Here is a 15,758-nt window from a genome sequence, read left to right on the forward strand (position 1 = left end):
GAGGTTATGTGTGCTATGTGGTGACTGTGACGGCATATTTGTTTTATTTTAAGCACATTAAGTTATGGTTTCTATACTCGTACAAAGGTACAGAGTATTGTATAAAAAAAAAAAATTGTGATAATAATATAAAAAAGTAATGAATAGAAATAAATATAAAGCAAGATGACGAGAAAAAAAACAACATTAGCATGTTAACGTGATGGCGCCTAGCATTAACATTAGCATGTTATCATTAACATGTTAATATTAGCATGTTAGCATTCGCATTTTAGCATTAGCATGTTAACGCTGATGGGCTAACAATTAACATTAGCATGTTAACATTAGCATGTTAGCGCTGATGTGCTGATAGGCTAACAGTTAACATTAGCATGTTAGCATTAGCATGTTATCATTAGCATGTTAACGCTGATGGGCTAGCAGTTAGCATTGGCATGTTAGCATTAGCATGTTAGCGCTGATGCACTAGCAGTTAACATTAACATGTTAGCATTAACATGTTAACATTAGCATTTTAGCATTAGCATGTTAGCATTAGCATGTTAGCATTAACATGTTAACATTAGCATGTTAACGCTGATGGGGCTAGCAGTTACATTAGCATGTTAGCATTATCATGTTAGCATTAGTTCCATTTAGCATTCGCTGTTAACATTAGCTGTTAGCGCTGATGTGCTAACATTAAATACATGGCAATGTTACCATTAGCATGTTAGATGGCATGTTAGCATAGCATGTTCGTTAGCATTAGCATGTTGGCATTAGCATGTTAGCGCTGATGCGCTACCATGTTATCATTACTATGTTAGCATTAACATGTTAACATTAGCATGTTAGCATTAGCATTTTAACGGTGATGCGCTAGCAATTACCATTAGCATGATAACATTGACATGTTAACATTAGCATGTTAACGCTGATGCACTAGCAATTAACATTACCATGTTGGCATTACCATGTTAACATTAGCATGTATTTAATTCCTAGTGGCTAATGGTAATTATCATTAGCATGTTAACGAGCTAGCTGCTCTGCTGTCTCTGTCTGCCATTTTAGACAGACAAGTTCAAATTAAGTGCCAAGAACTACTAAAATGGCTGCCGCTCGGCTTCTGGTGGCCCCTCCCCCCTCTTTCCTTCAAGCAGCTGAGGTTGCCAAGCAACCAGGACCTAATCAGCAGCAACTGATCTGCACCTGTTAGAATGTCAGTTAGAGGACTGAGAGAAAATGCTGAGAACTCCTCTCGAAAAGGAAGGACTTTTGGCAAACCGTATTTCCAATCATTGAACCGGCTTAACCTGAGGCACGATGAGACCTTCCTGATCGTTTTACATATTCGTTTTGTGTCGATAAATGAAGAAATGTGCCCTCAGGAGCAAGAGAGAGAAACGTTACTTCTGCTTTCTCCAGAAAATTTCGCTCCTTTTTTAACATTGGAGTCTATGAGGCTGTTGGCGGGAGTAGTCGATCAATTAGCCCATCAGGAGCCAAAACTATATGTCTGACAGCTTTGGCAGGCGAATGTGAGTGATACAACAAATTTTGCTACGTTTCTATGTAGAAAATCATGTGTGTGGGGCATTTGAGGCCACGGTAGTCAAATCCGTTTTATTTTTTCACTGATCGTTCTCTCCCCTCTCACTCTAGCGATGACATCACTCACTCTAGCTCTGGAAAGTTCTCGCAATACACACCCATTCATTTTTTGGCTTCGTTTTTCTGGATTTTGGCAAAACGTTTGCCGAACTCTTAGAAAAGACATAGCCATCGATTCCCGGCCGAGCCGGTCGTTTTGATACCCGTTTTGTGTATGTGCGACAAAAACTCTGGGGGGAGAAGCGAACCGAAAAAAACACGGAAGAAACGGAAGACGAACAAGAGGTTTTAAAGAGTGTGCTCTTTCAGGCACACTCAATAAGAATAATAATAAGCCCGAGAGATAATAAAGAGTGTGCTCCTTCAGGCACACTCAATAATAATAATAAGCCCGAGAGGTTTTAAAGAGTGTGCTCTTTCAGGCACACTCAATAAGCCCGAGAGATAATAAAGAGTGTGCTCTTTCAGGCACACTCAATAAGCGTGGTGGATAACATATAGTGTGCGCTTTCAGGCACACTCAATAAGCGCGGTGGATAACATATAGTCTGCGCCTTGCACGCACACTCAATAAGCGCGGTGGATAACATATAGTGTGCGCCTTGCACGCACACTCAATAAGCGCGGTGGATAACATATAGTGTGCGCCTTGCACGCACACTCAATAAGCGCGGTGGATAACATATAGTCTGCGCCTTGCACGCACACTCAATAAGCGCGGTGGATAACATATAGTGTGCGCCTTGCACGCACACTCAATAAGCGCGGTGGATAACATATAGTGTGCGCCTTGCATGCACACTCAAATATAACATCTTAATATAAATGTTATGAAACCATAACCACATATGTACTTCATATTAACTGCCTTAATAACTTATGATTCCTATTAGACATGTTTATGTATATTCCTAACTTGTTCCAACATATTGCATGTTGATGCTTTCATAACAATTGATAATAGGTTGAGTTGTATTTGACAAATGATGCAAACGCAGTTTCTGGTTCCTAATGGATACTCTAACTCAGCTGATTCAATACAACTCTGCCCTATGTAATTGCACTTTCACTGCATAACATTGTGTCATAAGTAACTCCAAAAACATAATGCCTATATTGTCACCATCTGAACTCATAAATGTTCTACTAACAATAATAATAAATATAACATCATAATATAAAAATGTTATGAAATACTAATCACTAATGCACTTCATATGAACTGCCTTAGTAACTTATGATTCCTATTGTTGACATGTCAATAACTGCACGCCTTTGCTAATTGTTAACCTTCAACAGATCATAAAATACCTGTTATATAATGTAACTTATATGCTCTTGAGGATTTTGTGTTATTACTGTGTAACCTCAAACATCTATAGGCCCTGCATTTACACTTATACATTTATGAAAATGGACATAAACTCCCTGTGGTGTACTTGCTTGATGTAATGTTAAAACATAAACACATATTACTATCAGGTGTAGGACCTTTTCCCTCCCTTTGTTTCCCCCTATGTCCCCTTCCCCATGTGGTGTTGTCTGTCTATTTTGTCAGTTTGTGTTTCTGCATACAGTTGAGAAAATCATGCTCCCCTGCCTGCATACCTGCATTCATCACACCTGTTCCTGAGCCTCCTGCAGCGTTGAAGCATTAAAATACCGGATCATACCTCCAATGTTCTCCACCTACAAACAATGACGCCACGGCCACACAGTTTTCCCAAAATTCATAATTTTGATAACTTTTACTCAGGAGGTCTATGTGAATACTCCTACCAAGTTTGAAGTGAATTGGATACGATCCCGAGGAGGAGTTCGTTCAAACATGACCCTTTGTCAACCAGCCCAAAACAGCAAAAATGGCGATTTTCATTCATAAATATCTTGTTTCCTGTTCATTGTAGCCCATTGGTCCAAGAGACTTTTTTGTAGGTCCTGCCATGTTGTGCAATTCGGCTTCATAATTTTCATAATTGTCCTTGAGAACACACAGGCCAAGTTTCAAGCACATGGGATGAAATCCCTAGGAGGAGTTCGTTGAAATGCAGGCCGAAAAACCGGAAATGGCGATTTTCATTATTAAATATCTCGCTTCCTGTTCATTGTAGCTTATTGCTCCAAGAGACTGTTTTGTAGGACTTACCATGTTCTACAATTCGGCTGAGTTTCATAGTTCTGTGTCTAAAACTGTGGCGGGGCTGTTCGAAAGAAAAATTCCAGGGGGCGCTATAGAGCGCTTTTGCCCCGCCCCCTCATTAATTATGCAGCCGAATTGTGCATAATATTGCTCTTAACAAACATAACAAGTTTCAGACAGCTCTGACAAAGTATATGATAGCCGCAGACTTTTGCCCGAAAATCAGCCAAAAGTCTTGTTTTTTTTTTTTCAAAAAAATCGGCAGCGTTGACTTTGACGCGTCGTCACGGCCACGCCCTCTGATAAAAAGTTGTAATTTTGATAACTTTTCATTGTCGGGGCCTTGAGAACACACATGCCAAGTGTCAAGGACATCAAATAAAATCTCTAGGAGGAGTTCGTTCAAATGCAACCCCTACTAATGTTAATGTTATTAATGTTAACATGTTAATGTTAACATGCTAATACTAACTGCTAGCACATCAGCTTTAACATGCTAATGTTAACATGCTAATGTTAACATGCTAATGCTAACTGCTAGCGCATCACCGCTAACATGCTAATGGTAATTGTTAATGCTGACATGCTAATGTTAACTGCTAGCGCATCAGCGCTAACATGCTAATGTTAACATGTTAATGCTAACTACTAGCGCATCAACGTTAACATGCTCATGTTAATATGCTAATGTTAACATGCTAATGTTATTTGGTAGCGCATCAGCGCTAAAATGCTAGCATGCTAACGTTAACATGCTAATGTTAACATGTTGATGTTAATTACTAGCGCTTCAGCGCTAAAATGCTAAGGATAACATGCTAATGTCAACAAGCTAATGTTAACATGCTAATGATAATTGCTAGCACGTAAGCGCTAGCTGCTCCTGTGTCTAAATAAACATGTTAAAAATGACTATTTGAGGTGTGCTTTTTGAATACAGACCCTCAGCAACAGCCCATTCGTCACTCAAAATTTATTTTCTAGTACTGAATTTTCTGAGAAGTGTCAGTAATAATGCATGGGGATGACGGGGCCAGAGTCACACACACTCAAAATTTCTTTAGAAATTTTCTAGTTCATTATAAAATGACTGTATTAAATGGTTAACTTTCAACTAAACTGACACCTGTTCTCTACAAGTGAGGTGTCTGCACATAGATGCATAGTTACATATTAATACTAGTACTATGGTTTACAGTGAGGTAAAATTTACTCAATTTTAGCAAAATGCTCAAAGATAGTATTTGGTCCCAATCCAAAAAGAGTAAAAGTTATTTCTACTCTATCTAGAGTTCATATTTTACTCCACAAGAATAAAATTTACTCTATTTAGCATAAAGTGAGAACAACTCCAACCCCATTTCACTCTATACAGAGTTGTATTTTACTCTGTTAAGAGCAGAAACTGCCCATAATAGAGGTGTAATTCTACTATGAAGAGTTGTAGTTTACTCTGAATTAAAATGTTTGAAATAAAAAAGCCTGGAAATGAATATTCAGCAATGCACTTGTATTTTTAACACATGCAAATCGCACCCATAATATACATGTCATGTACAGTTTGGCCTTTGTAATATGACAGTTGTATAATACATGAACAATTAAAATGACCTCAAAATCGGCAACAAAAATCTCCATAAATAAGGCTCCATGGGCAGAGTAATCAATATGAAGGGGAAAAAAGTCTTTCAGGGTGACACATCCTTATAATTTCATAATGAAAACAAATACAATATTGCAAACAGGTATGCACACTATCACCACGCCATCAGTAGCTGCAGATAGGGCTGTAAAATAATGCAATAGCCATCAGCCCAGCCAAAACATTTACGACACAATGTGCTCTTTGAAATTGGGTGGATTAAATAAAAAAGGGTAAAATATGAATAAATTATACTTTGCGTTATGGGCAAAGAAATTCAGAAATCCATTGTTCATCGCCAGTGCAATGGTTAGAGCTTAGAGATTCTTTTATCAAGGGAAACAGTATGGAACAATAAACGAATTTGAATCATCATTACAGTATGACATCTGCATATGAAATGCCTTGTAACACAAAAGCTCTTTGACATCAATAACATGAGGCCCTTCTGGAGTACACACAACTTTAAATGCATAAAAATGCTCATCCATACACACTGTCTGTAGTGCAAATGTACACAACAGTAACCTCTCATCTTTAAGAACAACACGGTGGATTTTGTGAAAAACTGGCATCTCATTAAGCACTTTAAGACAAACAACTAAACCTGGACAATATATATTTCCATGGTGTTTGCCCCATCTAACACCTTAGTGTCAACTGCTACCTGAAGAGCCTCTGCTATCTCACAGCCTCTGTCCATCACGTTTAAAGCTACCATTTTACTTGGACCAAGCCAGTCTGTCGGGCTGAAATGTCTGCCAACTATATGCTACTTGACTTTGGTGTTTCTTTGCCAATGTTTTAGTAATATTTTTGAAGCTTTTTAGTTGTTTTTTAAAGAAATTGTGCTTCGCTTCATAGCGCATGCACCATGTATGCAAAAGTGGTCCAATTTTACGAATACATGTAGGATAGTGCACCATAAAATTATGCTTTGGTATTAGCTTCTTGTTGGGAAATAAATGCTTGAATAACCCATGGTGCTCTGAAATCAAATGTTTCAAATAAATGGTAATGCCAGTTGATAACGTGAAAGAAAATACAATATCTGCTATTTGAAGCAACAACAGAAGCAAATACCAGTGTTGATCATCTCGACAAACCAAGTCTCCAAATATAAGTGGGAGATTGCGAAGTAAACACCAGGATTGGATCGCATTTAAACCCAAGTCATTTGAGTCCTCTACTAACTTCAATGCAGGTGGCTTGTTGTTTTGTTCCATGTAGCCATAGTTAAAGTTCTTAATTCTCCTGTCTATTTCCTTTGATGTTGTGTAGTTTTTGATCAAGTGAAGTATTAGCAGCTTCATTTCATATTGTGCCACGCCCTCCAAGATATCGTGCATAATCTCAACAGAGAAGTTTTGACATGTGTTGAAGTACTGCAAGGAATTTAGAACACAAGAGTGTTTAACACCCATCACATAGGGAAGACTAGGAGTTTCCTCCATTATTTGGCAGTGTTCTGCGTGAAGTGCTTGAGTTCGCATCACTATCTTGGGTGAATCTTCTGTGAATTCTGTCTGAAAGTTCTCTTTCTCAGCAAGACAGAAGCGGCAACAATATCTGTCACTGAATGATTCTACGAAACCAAACAAACCATGAAGACCAAGGTTGTCACCAGTAACTTGGACAATAGCTCCATACACATTTTCCTCATACAGTGGGACCCGAATTCCTTTAGTCTCCAGCTCTTTAATGTCTTGCACAATTGGATCAAGTATTTTAGCAAAGCCATTTGTTTTAATGTCTTGGGCATGGAATAAAGCCACCAAATAAATATTATGCAACATTGAGTTGTGCTTTGGAGAAAGATTACGCAAGGTGAAATAGATTGCTCCTAATTTATGTATTCCCTTTTTACTTCCCAACGGATTTGCACATTCAAAATCATCATAGAAAAGTTGCAACTGAATTGCATGCTTCCGTTTTGAAAATATCTCCATCACAAAAGTCATTAAGAAGACCTTCTCTTGAACTAGAATGACTCTGTATCATCTCTTTTATCTTAGGGTGTTTGTAAATGAAGTCTAATGTTTGCAAAATTGGGATATAAACAAATTTATCAATAACAACAGCTGGATCATAAGTTCCAGTAGTACGATTGCGCCTTGGATCAAATCTTGTACCAAGAACACATTCAACGGGTTCCACCCTTCCCCACTTCACTGTGAAATACTGCCTTCTCTTAGTTTCAGAATTTAACACACCAAAAGGATTTTCAATTTTTTCAAAGCACTGATCAATTTTACACTTAACCTCACTTTTGATAGGTTCCTGTGAAGATAGACACTGCTTCACGGATTATTTTGCTTGATTATGGATATCATCAACAATCTCTTCCATTGAAGTAACCAAAGAGTTAATGATTGTTTCTCCTACACCTGCCACTTTAAGTTCGGCCACTGTTGAAGCACAGCTCGTTTGGCTCTCAATGAAGGCGGTCGCATCTTCTCCTCCTCTCCTCCCCTTGGCCTTGCCTGCTCTGCTCTCTTGTCTGTGTCTAGTCTTTTGTCTACTATTGAAGAGACTCTCCTTGTACTGCTCTCCAAACTATCAAACATCATGGATCTGATCAATTGGTCTCTAAACGCAATTGACACCATCTTCTCAACGAGAAGCCCGGGTTCGGGGGAACCTGTATGTCCTGCCGGAACGTTTGCAGCTGGTTACTCGATGGACGCCTGGGAGAAGTGGTGGGTCGTGTGTCTGGCGGCTCTTTCTGTGGAGGACGTTGAAGACATCTTTCTATTCGGATTGTTGATGACAAGTGTCTTGCTGATTGGAGCGGGCATGGCACTGATTCATCGAGGCATGCGGAAAATGCTGATAGCCGTGCAAAGCCCCATAAATCTGCCAGCAATGATTGAAGCTCTGAGCAGAGCTGTCGGAAACCTGAATGAGGCCGTGCACCGAAATATGGATAACATCGCAGTGTTGGATCGCAACAACATGGATAACATCACAGCTTTGAATCGCAAAGTGGATGACATCACAGAGACTATGAACCGGAACATGGTCACCATTACAGGATCGATGGAAAACATCAAGAACAACCAGGATATGGGCTACATCATGGAGAAGCTGACAGTTTTGCAAAGGCAAATGGATCGTTTTGGAGACCAAGCTGGCTGAGAGAGCCTGTAGCGGATAACGCAGCTACGGGGCCCCAAGACCAAACAAATTCCAATCTTATCTTGACCTCCCCACACCTGCAGAGCCTTGGCCAAGGCTTCTGCTGGAATAACAACTCCCCCGGAAGATCACTACAGCGAGACGCTCTTTGCCCGACTCCCCTACTCCCCTATCTCACTGACACTTGTTGACTGTTCTGCCATGGCCTGATCAAGGCTGTCTCCATAGCAACTGCCATGCCATCGCCATAACATCTGCGGACTGAGACTCCACGATTACGGACAGGGCGGGGCACGTCTCCAGGCTTACGCACACATGCACAGACTTACAGATATGCTTTCACTGCCCTACCCCCATCCCCCCGCCTTCACCGCTTGTTCCCCCCAGCCTGACAAGGCGGGTCTGTGACCAGCGCCCTCTGGCTGCAGGACCGGATGGCTGCGTGTCTGTGCTGGGATTATTCAAACCCCCCATCCCCTATCCCCTGGTTGCTAGTGATGTGTCTCATGTTGTAGAGTGTACTGTATATGTGCTAAAACTGCTGAGGTGTTTTTGTCCTGCTCCCAGATTGTACTCCTGACAGGAGCACAGTCTGCGGGTTGTTCTTTTTTTCTCCTCCCCTCTCCCCATGTTGTATCCCTTTTTTCTTCTTTCCTTTGGTTACTATACACTGTCCTGTCCTCCCCCACTTGTCATATTACATGTATTATTTGTATGGACAGACTGGTTTGCAATTTCGTTGTACTGTACTTGTACTGCTACAATGACAAAATAAAGCCCCTATCATCATCATCATCATCATCATCAGCTGTCTACAAGACTCTTATTAAGAAGGACTGGGTCAGAAGGGGCACTGTTTGATGGAAAGTCATGAACAAAACTTTCAGCTAAATCTTCAGTTGTAGAGGGGCCTTCACCAGGATCATCACAAGGTTCATGTGCTTTAAGATGCTTTCGAAACCCAGAAAAAGTACCAAAGAAATGAGAACAACCAGGCTGACCACATTTCAGACGAAGTGTCTTTCCTGAACAAAGTCCGTGGATCAACTTTAAGTGCTTTATTAGTGAATTGGCATTTGCCTGAGGACCTTGGCAAATAAAACAAAACATCTCTGTATCAAATCAGTGCAGCATCCGAGCTCTCATCTCTTTGACCCTGGGATTCACCTTGGTGGTAGCAGCATCAATCTGGTAAACAGTGGTTTGCAAGAAGTGCTAGACATTGGCCAGATCTCTGTTGTACGAGGTAGCGAAGACGAAATGAGCTTTGAAAAGCTTGTCAAAAGAGGCAAGAGAATCTGGTGACTGACACGGGATTGCATGTTTGTCAATCACAATGAAATACTTGTGTATGGCGCTCCTCTTGGTCCCCACAGCCAGTAGATAGGGTTAACGGCTGTCTGTGATGCTGTCCAGATGCCCCTCAACACTGGTCCCAGTCTGTGACAAGAAAACTTAATTAGTCTTGCTATTAAAATTAATCTGTTGCAGTTTAGGGCCCCATCATCACCACCAGAATCACTTATTGTCACAGAATGCAAGATGAACCATTACATTTCCAGTCTTATATTTTTTATTCTGCTAAATGTAAAAGAAATAAACATATCAGTGTATCAGAAGCCGATGGTGATAGATCTGTGGGGAGCCAAATCAAATAAATATCACAGGGCACTCGCTAATTACAGATGAGCATGATCATCACATGATTTCACAAGAGTATAGTTTTAAGGCTTAATATTACGCACAGAACAGTGAGCCTTCTTAAACTTTAATTAAACTGTAACATTACCTTGATAAATTAAGGTGGTCAATGGCAATAGCTTTCCCTTGTTGCGGCCATGAGGTGATGGTGGCATGAGGTGGATAAGGAGCAAGATGGAGGAGATCTCACTGTCCCATCCTGAAAATACAAGCAAATTCAAATTTTTGTATCAAAACCATTTCCCTCTTCTATTATTATGATTTCTTTAATTCGAGTGTACCATCTTCCAGTTCTTCTGTTGTGGATTCAGCGTTATGAAGGACATTAATCCAGGTGTGTCTGACCTCAACAATGATCAGACACACCTGGATTAATCAGTTGGTCCAATAATGTAAGACAGGAAATAAAGGAGCTGGCTGAAGTTCAGGAAGTAGTGGGGCGGTGCTTAAAGCCCATTCTTATAAAAAAAAAAAAAAAAAATCTAACTACACTCAAAATCATGTACCTGTCAGTGGCTGAGGGCTTCTTTTCTTTCGTCCCTCTGAGGCTTCTTTTTGAAGCGTTTTCACTCTCCATGCAAGAAATCCACTCCCATCTACTGGATTGTAATACTGCTCCTAAAAACCAAGAAATTGTTTTATTTTTCCTCCTTAAAAAACTAACACAGGTCCTTGTCTGGAGAATTGCTAAAATCGAGGTCAACCTGATTTCATGTCTGACATCTGCTATATTCAACTTGTTGAGGTTAGGAGAAAGGGTCAGCATACAGAAATGTTAATATTTTGTTGAAATCTCACACATTTTTTTTTATCAATACCTGAAGTAATGAGTAGAGAGGTTAGACTTGTTTTATGTACTTACATAGCCCAAAGCGCCCTGGGGATTGGCCAGGTATGGAAACAAGGCAGTAATGCCCTTTGCGTAGTCCTCTTTAACACACCTTGAAGGGCTTGTCCTACAGTGCACACACACACACACACACATATGAGATCCAAACAAAAGTACTGCTATGCCGATGCCTTCTGCACTTGATCTGCACCAAATAAAACCATAAATGTTAGGGTTGGATGTTAATTATATGACAACATACCCATGTTCACTCGCCATGTGTGCAATCAATATCTTCACCATGTCATGTCTCCTGGAATCTGTTAGGCTTTTTTTTCCGAGCATACTCTGTAAGGATCCTCTCTCCTCCAGGTTTCTCCTTCAGAACGTTTTCAATGTTTTAAGTGTGAGGGGAAAAAAAGAGGTGAGGGACACAGGGATTTGGTGCCCTATTACATTTACAGTGACAAAAATGTAAACCATGCCCCGTAATTCTCTGCAAATTTACTTGACCATTTCCCCCCTTTACCTTTTTTATCATCATCTTGATCTCTCCATCTGCAAAGCTTACCTGAGCGAGACAAGTCACGTCAGCTCTGTTTCTTTGGGTAGGACTAGGCTGCAAAGTGATGGTGTCATCAGAGTCCCCTTCATTATCTGCACCAGAGCTGAGAAAGGAGCTGTTGCTGCTGGCAATGGAGTGGCTTGTAGAGGGGCTCACTGAATCTAGCATGCTGACATAAGAGATGTGATTATAATAACATGTCATTAGCAAGAGGGGATCATCTGTGATAAAAAATAATGTAAAAGATCACGTTAGATTTGGACAGATCCACACACCAAGCTAGTTATTCCTCAGATGCTTTCTTAAATGTTCAATGCCCGCGGGCCGTGACTAATAGCAACTGCGTGACAATTTAACGTATACTCGAGTATATCTGATATATCGCCCAGCCCTAGGTCAACACAGACAAAGTTGTGCGTAAGTTGTGTGTAAACCTTCTTTGATAAAATGGTCAGTAAAAATTAAGTTCAATAAAACACACACGGGGTAAATTAAGCTAACAACAGTGAGGCTCGGTTTAAAATCACATCTAACATTATAGTTCGTGTTGAAGCTAACGTTAGCATCGACATTGTGTGACCCACAAACTCCCTAGCTGCAATGTTACTCACAAGCATTACCTTTCAAGTAAGCCAACAAAAATTCTGCGAACATTTTATCTTAAATAAAAACATACTTTGCTGACTTACCTGGCTTACCGCCGTTCACCTCGACCTTCCGCCGTTCACCCCGACCGCTGGGATAGAAAATGCACTCAAAGAAATGAAACATGGATGTTGGCAGTGTTTGTCATTGTATGTAGTGTGTGTTAAAAATTGGGATCTACTTTGGATTTCAGATTCCTATGTCATCTCAGAGAGTGGCTCTTGTAATGGATGCGAAGACAGCGGTTCTACAGTAGTGGTGAGTATTATTTTGAGGGGTTTATTACCTGGAAAGTAGTGGTGAGTATTATTTTGAGGGGTTTATTACCTGGAAAAGGTGTTTCTACTATTCTCTGAAATGTAAAATTCCAGAAAAGATTTTATGAATCTGTTTAAACCAAACTGTTTTGGAAGAGGGCAGTGTTCTAGAGCAGTGATTCTCAACTGGTGGGTCGCGACCCAAAAGTGGGTCGCGGACCCGTTCTCAGTGGGTCGCGGGCCTTTGCCTGGGAAAAAAATGTTAAAAACAAAATCCTGTGCTTTTATTTTGAAGTGGATTTTTTATGCCGCGGAGTGCCGTCTATTCACAATCGCCACAGTAGGTGGCGATAAAGCCTTGTAATGTTAATAGACACCCACCAAACTGCACCATCTTTTCATTAAATAAATTTGAGAAGTTGAACATTTTCCTCAATTTGGGTCACGGCTTGTCCTTTAGGGGTGATGGTGGGTCCCGAAGCCAGACCAGTTGAGAACCACTGTTCTAGAGGGAGGTGGAACAGTAATGGCTGTATGACAATAACTTATGTTGTAAGAATTAAGGATAGAAATGCAATATAATTATACTAACGTGTTAGTGTAAAAGACATTCTGTTGTGTAATTCACACTAACACACAGACACAATAAATGCAATTTGTACTGATAAAGTATACATTAATAAAGGTTTAATTTTGTTTTTACATTCATAGCTGTAATTTATGAATGGCAATGTTGATGATTTACACTTATTTTCTTTCTTTACTTTTTTTAAGGTTATAAATGTGGTGATGCAAACAGTGGACTGAAGCTGTATCTACAAGGACTTTGCATCTATCTAAATGAAGATCCTGAAAGCTTAATAAAAACCTACCTGGTAAGTTGTAATAAAAAGTATGAACCTTTCCTTAATAGTCTCCGATGTTAACATGCTACAAATCGAAATTGATGCTATGTTTTCACCTCATTGCCAGGATGCCAGTCCTGATGCAAGCCATGGAATGGAGGCCATCGTCATGTGGATCTATGTCATACAACATGAGGGAGCAGAGCCCGATGAAGATCCAGAAGATGTAGGAGTCATAATTGAGGGAGTCAAAGTTTTGCAAGGTCTCAGGAATGTGGCAAATGGATGCATGCTCCTGCTCGGCCTCATTTACAGCTTGAATTTGAGGTTGGCTTATCTGTATTACTCATCTCTGCCATACCAAGTCCGTTTGTAATTTCCTTGTTGGTGGCATTTAACATGGTAACATTTTGATTTGACTTTTTTTATGGGGGCTGTTTTAGTCATCTAGATTTTAGTAATCTTAAAGCGACCAAATGCAACTTCAAGAGTTGACAATTTTCTTTGTATTAGTACTGGTATTCTGAAAGCTGCCAAATTGTTTTCTGACTCAAATGATAAAAATTATAAATAAAAGTGGGTTTAAGGAATTTAATTTTGTGTCATTTATTTGAATATTGATAGTAAAATTGATGGAACAAGATGGTACAGCTTAAATGCAATAATATTTAGTTTATTAATTTCAATGTAACTTTGTTCAATAAGTCCAACATAACTTTGTTCACTAAATCGAATATGACTTTGTATAATAAATCCAACATGGCTTTGTTTAATAAATCCACCATAACTCTGTTGAATAGACTCAACATAACTGTGTTGAATCCATCTAAATTAACCCAGTTTCGTGCAACCGGTTGCCATAACTTAGTTAAGTAAATCCAATGTTTTATTTTTTTGAGTGTGTCGGCAGAAACGAAACCTAAGAGAAATTAGTGGGCGTGTTCTTGATATATTACTCCAATAGGATTTACTCTATTTTTCTACTCCTACTCTAGTGGCCTTTGGAAATAATTACACTCCAAAATTAATTTTAAAAAAAATACTTGTTTAGAGTAAAATAATGGTAACTCTGAAAAAATTACGCTCTCATTTTTCCTGTGTAGCTGTCAATTTGGTCCATCTGGACTTCGAGGTTATTAGGAGTACCAGAGAACCACCATGAGGATGAGGCCACTGTCAAGTGTGTTAATAAATGTTAATGATGTATTACAGTCTATCTTAAAAGAGTCATGTAAGATAGGGTACCTCAAGTATATGGTGTTTTCTTCCCTCTGTGTGTTTCATTTAATGTGGTTAAGGGAGAGATCAGGTCAAAGGATAAGGGCCATCTGTTGGGGTGTCTTGGGAAGGGGCCTCTGATTGCCTCTCATTTCCTCTGTCCCTATCTTACACAAGAGTTATACTAATGTTGATTTTGATAACCTCCACGCCATGGTATATAAGAGCTTGCCCTGCATTGTTCAGGAGAGTTCTCATTTTGCAGCTGGAGGCTCTCCAAGTAACGTTTTTTCATCTAAGACAGTGTTGGCGCAGCTTTTCTTCAAACATCTTCAAGTTCATCCTGACTGTCCATACATACCTTGAGCTTAGACTTTTTCAGTTGTTAGTGACATAATATATTTAAGGTAGATAAGCCCATAGATGGAATAAAACAGGATAAATGGCAGTGCAACCTATGGACAAGCCAAGAGGAAATACTCAGTTTATTTGTGTTTGAATACAACTCATTCCGTTTTTTAAAATTATATATTATAAAATAATAACAATATGATATTGTTCATGATGTATATTCTGTGTTGTGTTGTATATTCCGTACTGTTTCTTTACCCATGGCATGTAGAGGAAAATCTCAGTGTCTGAGTCATTTTCCCTGACAGCTCAACTCAGGCTTCAGCAGGAGATGATACAGAGAAGATACATCACGATCTTAATATTTGACTTCACTGGCAAATATATTTAAAACACAGTTGCCTGTTTTCATCATTACGTTGCAGCATTCTTGCTGTAATCATTCCATTTCCTTTGCCCAGGCTCTCTCCTTTACTCTCTCCTCGCATCCAGGTAGACTGCTATCTTTCAGTCAAGCATTGAAGCCGCCTGACACGCTGGTGCGCCGCGGCGTCGAGACCGAACCAAACCGCAAGAGGAGCACGTTTGCGTCGGAGAGAGGTGGATCCTCTATAGCTCGCAGAGAGTCGCTGCTCTGTCGAATCCTGACGTAAATACATAATAGAAGGAGATCCATTACAATGTAAACGTTAGGTTCTTTAACGGGGCTCTCTTCTTCCGCTGCGAGCACCCAAGGTGTTTACTACTACACAATGCAGACGGTGATGCTGCTAGCAGTGAGTGTGTGTCATCAGGATCGCCGTAGGTAAAACGAGAAGAGGGACTGCA

The sequence above is a fragment of the Larimichthys crocea genome, chromosome I (genome assembly GCF_000972845.2).
Source record: "Larimichthys crocea isolate SSNF chromosome I, L_crocea_2.0, whole genome shotgun sequence".
Lineage (NCBI taxonomy): Eukaryota > Metazoa > Chordata > Actinopteri > Sciaenidae > Larimichthys > Larimichthys crocea.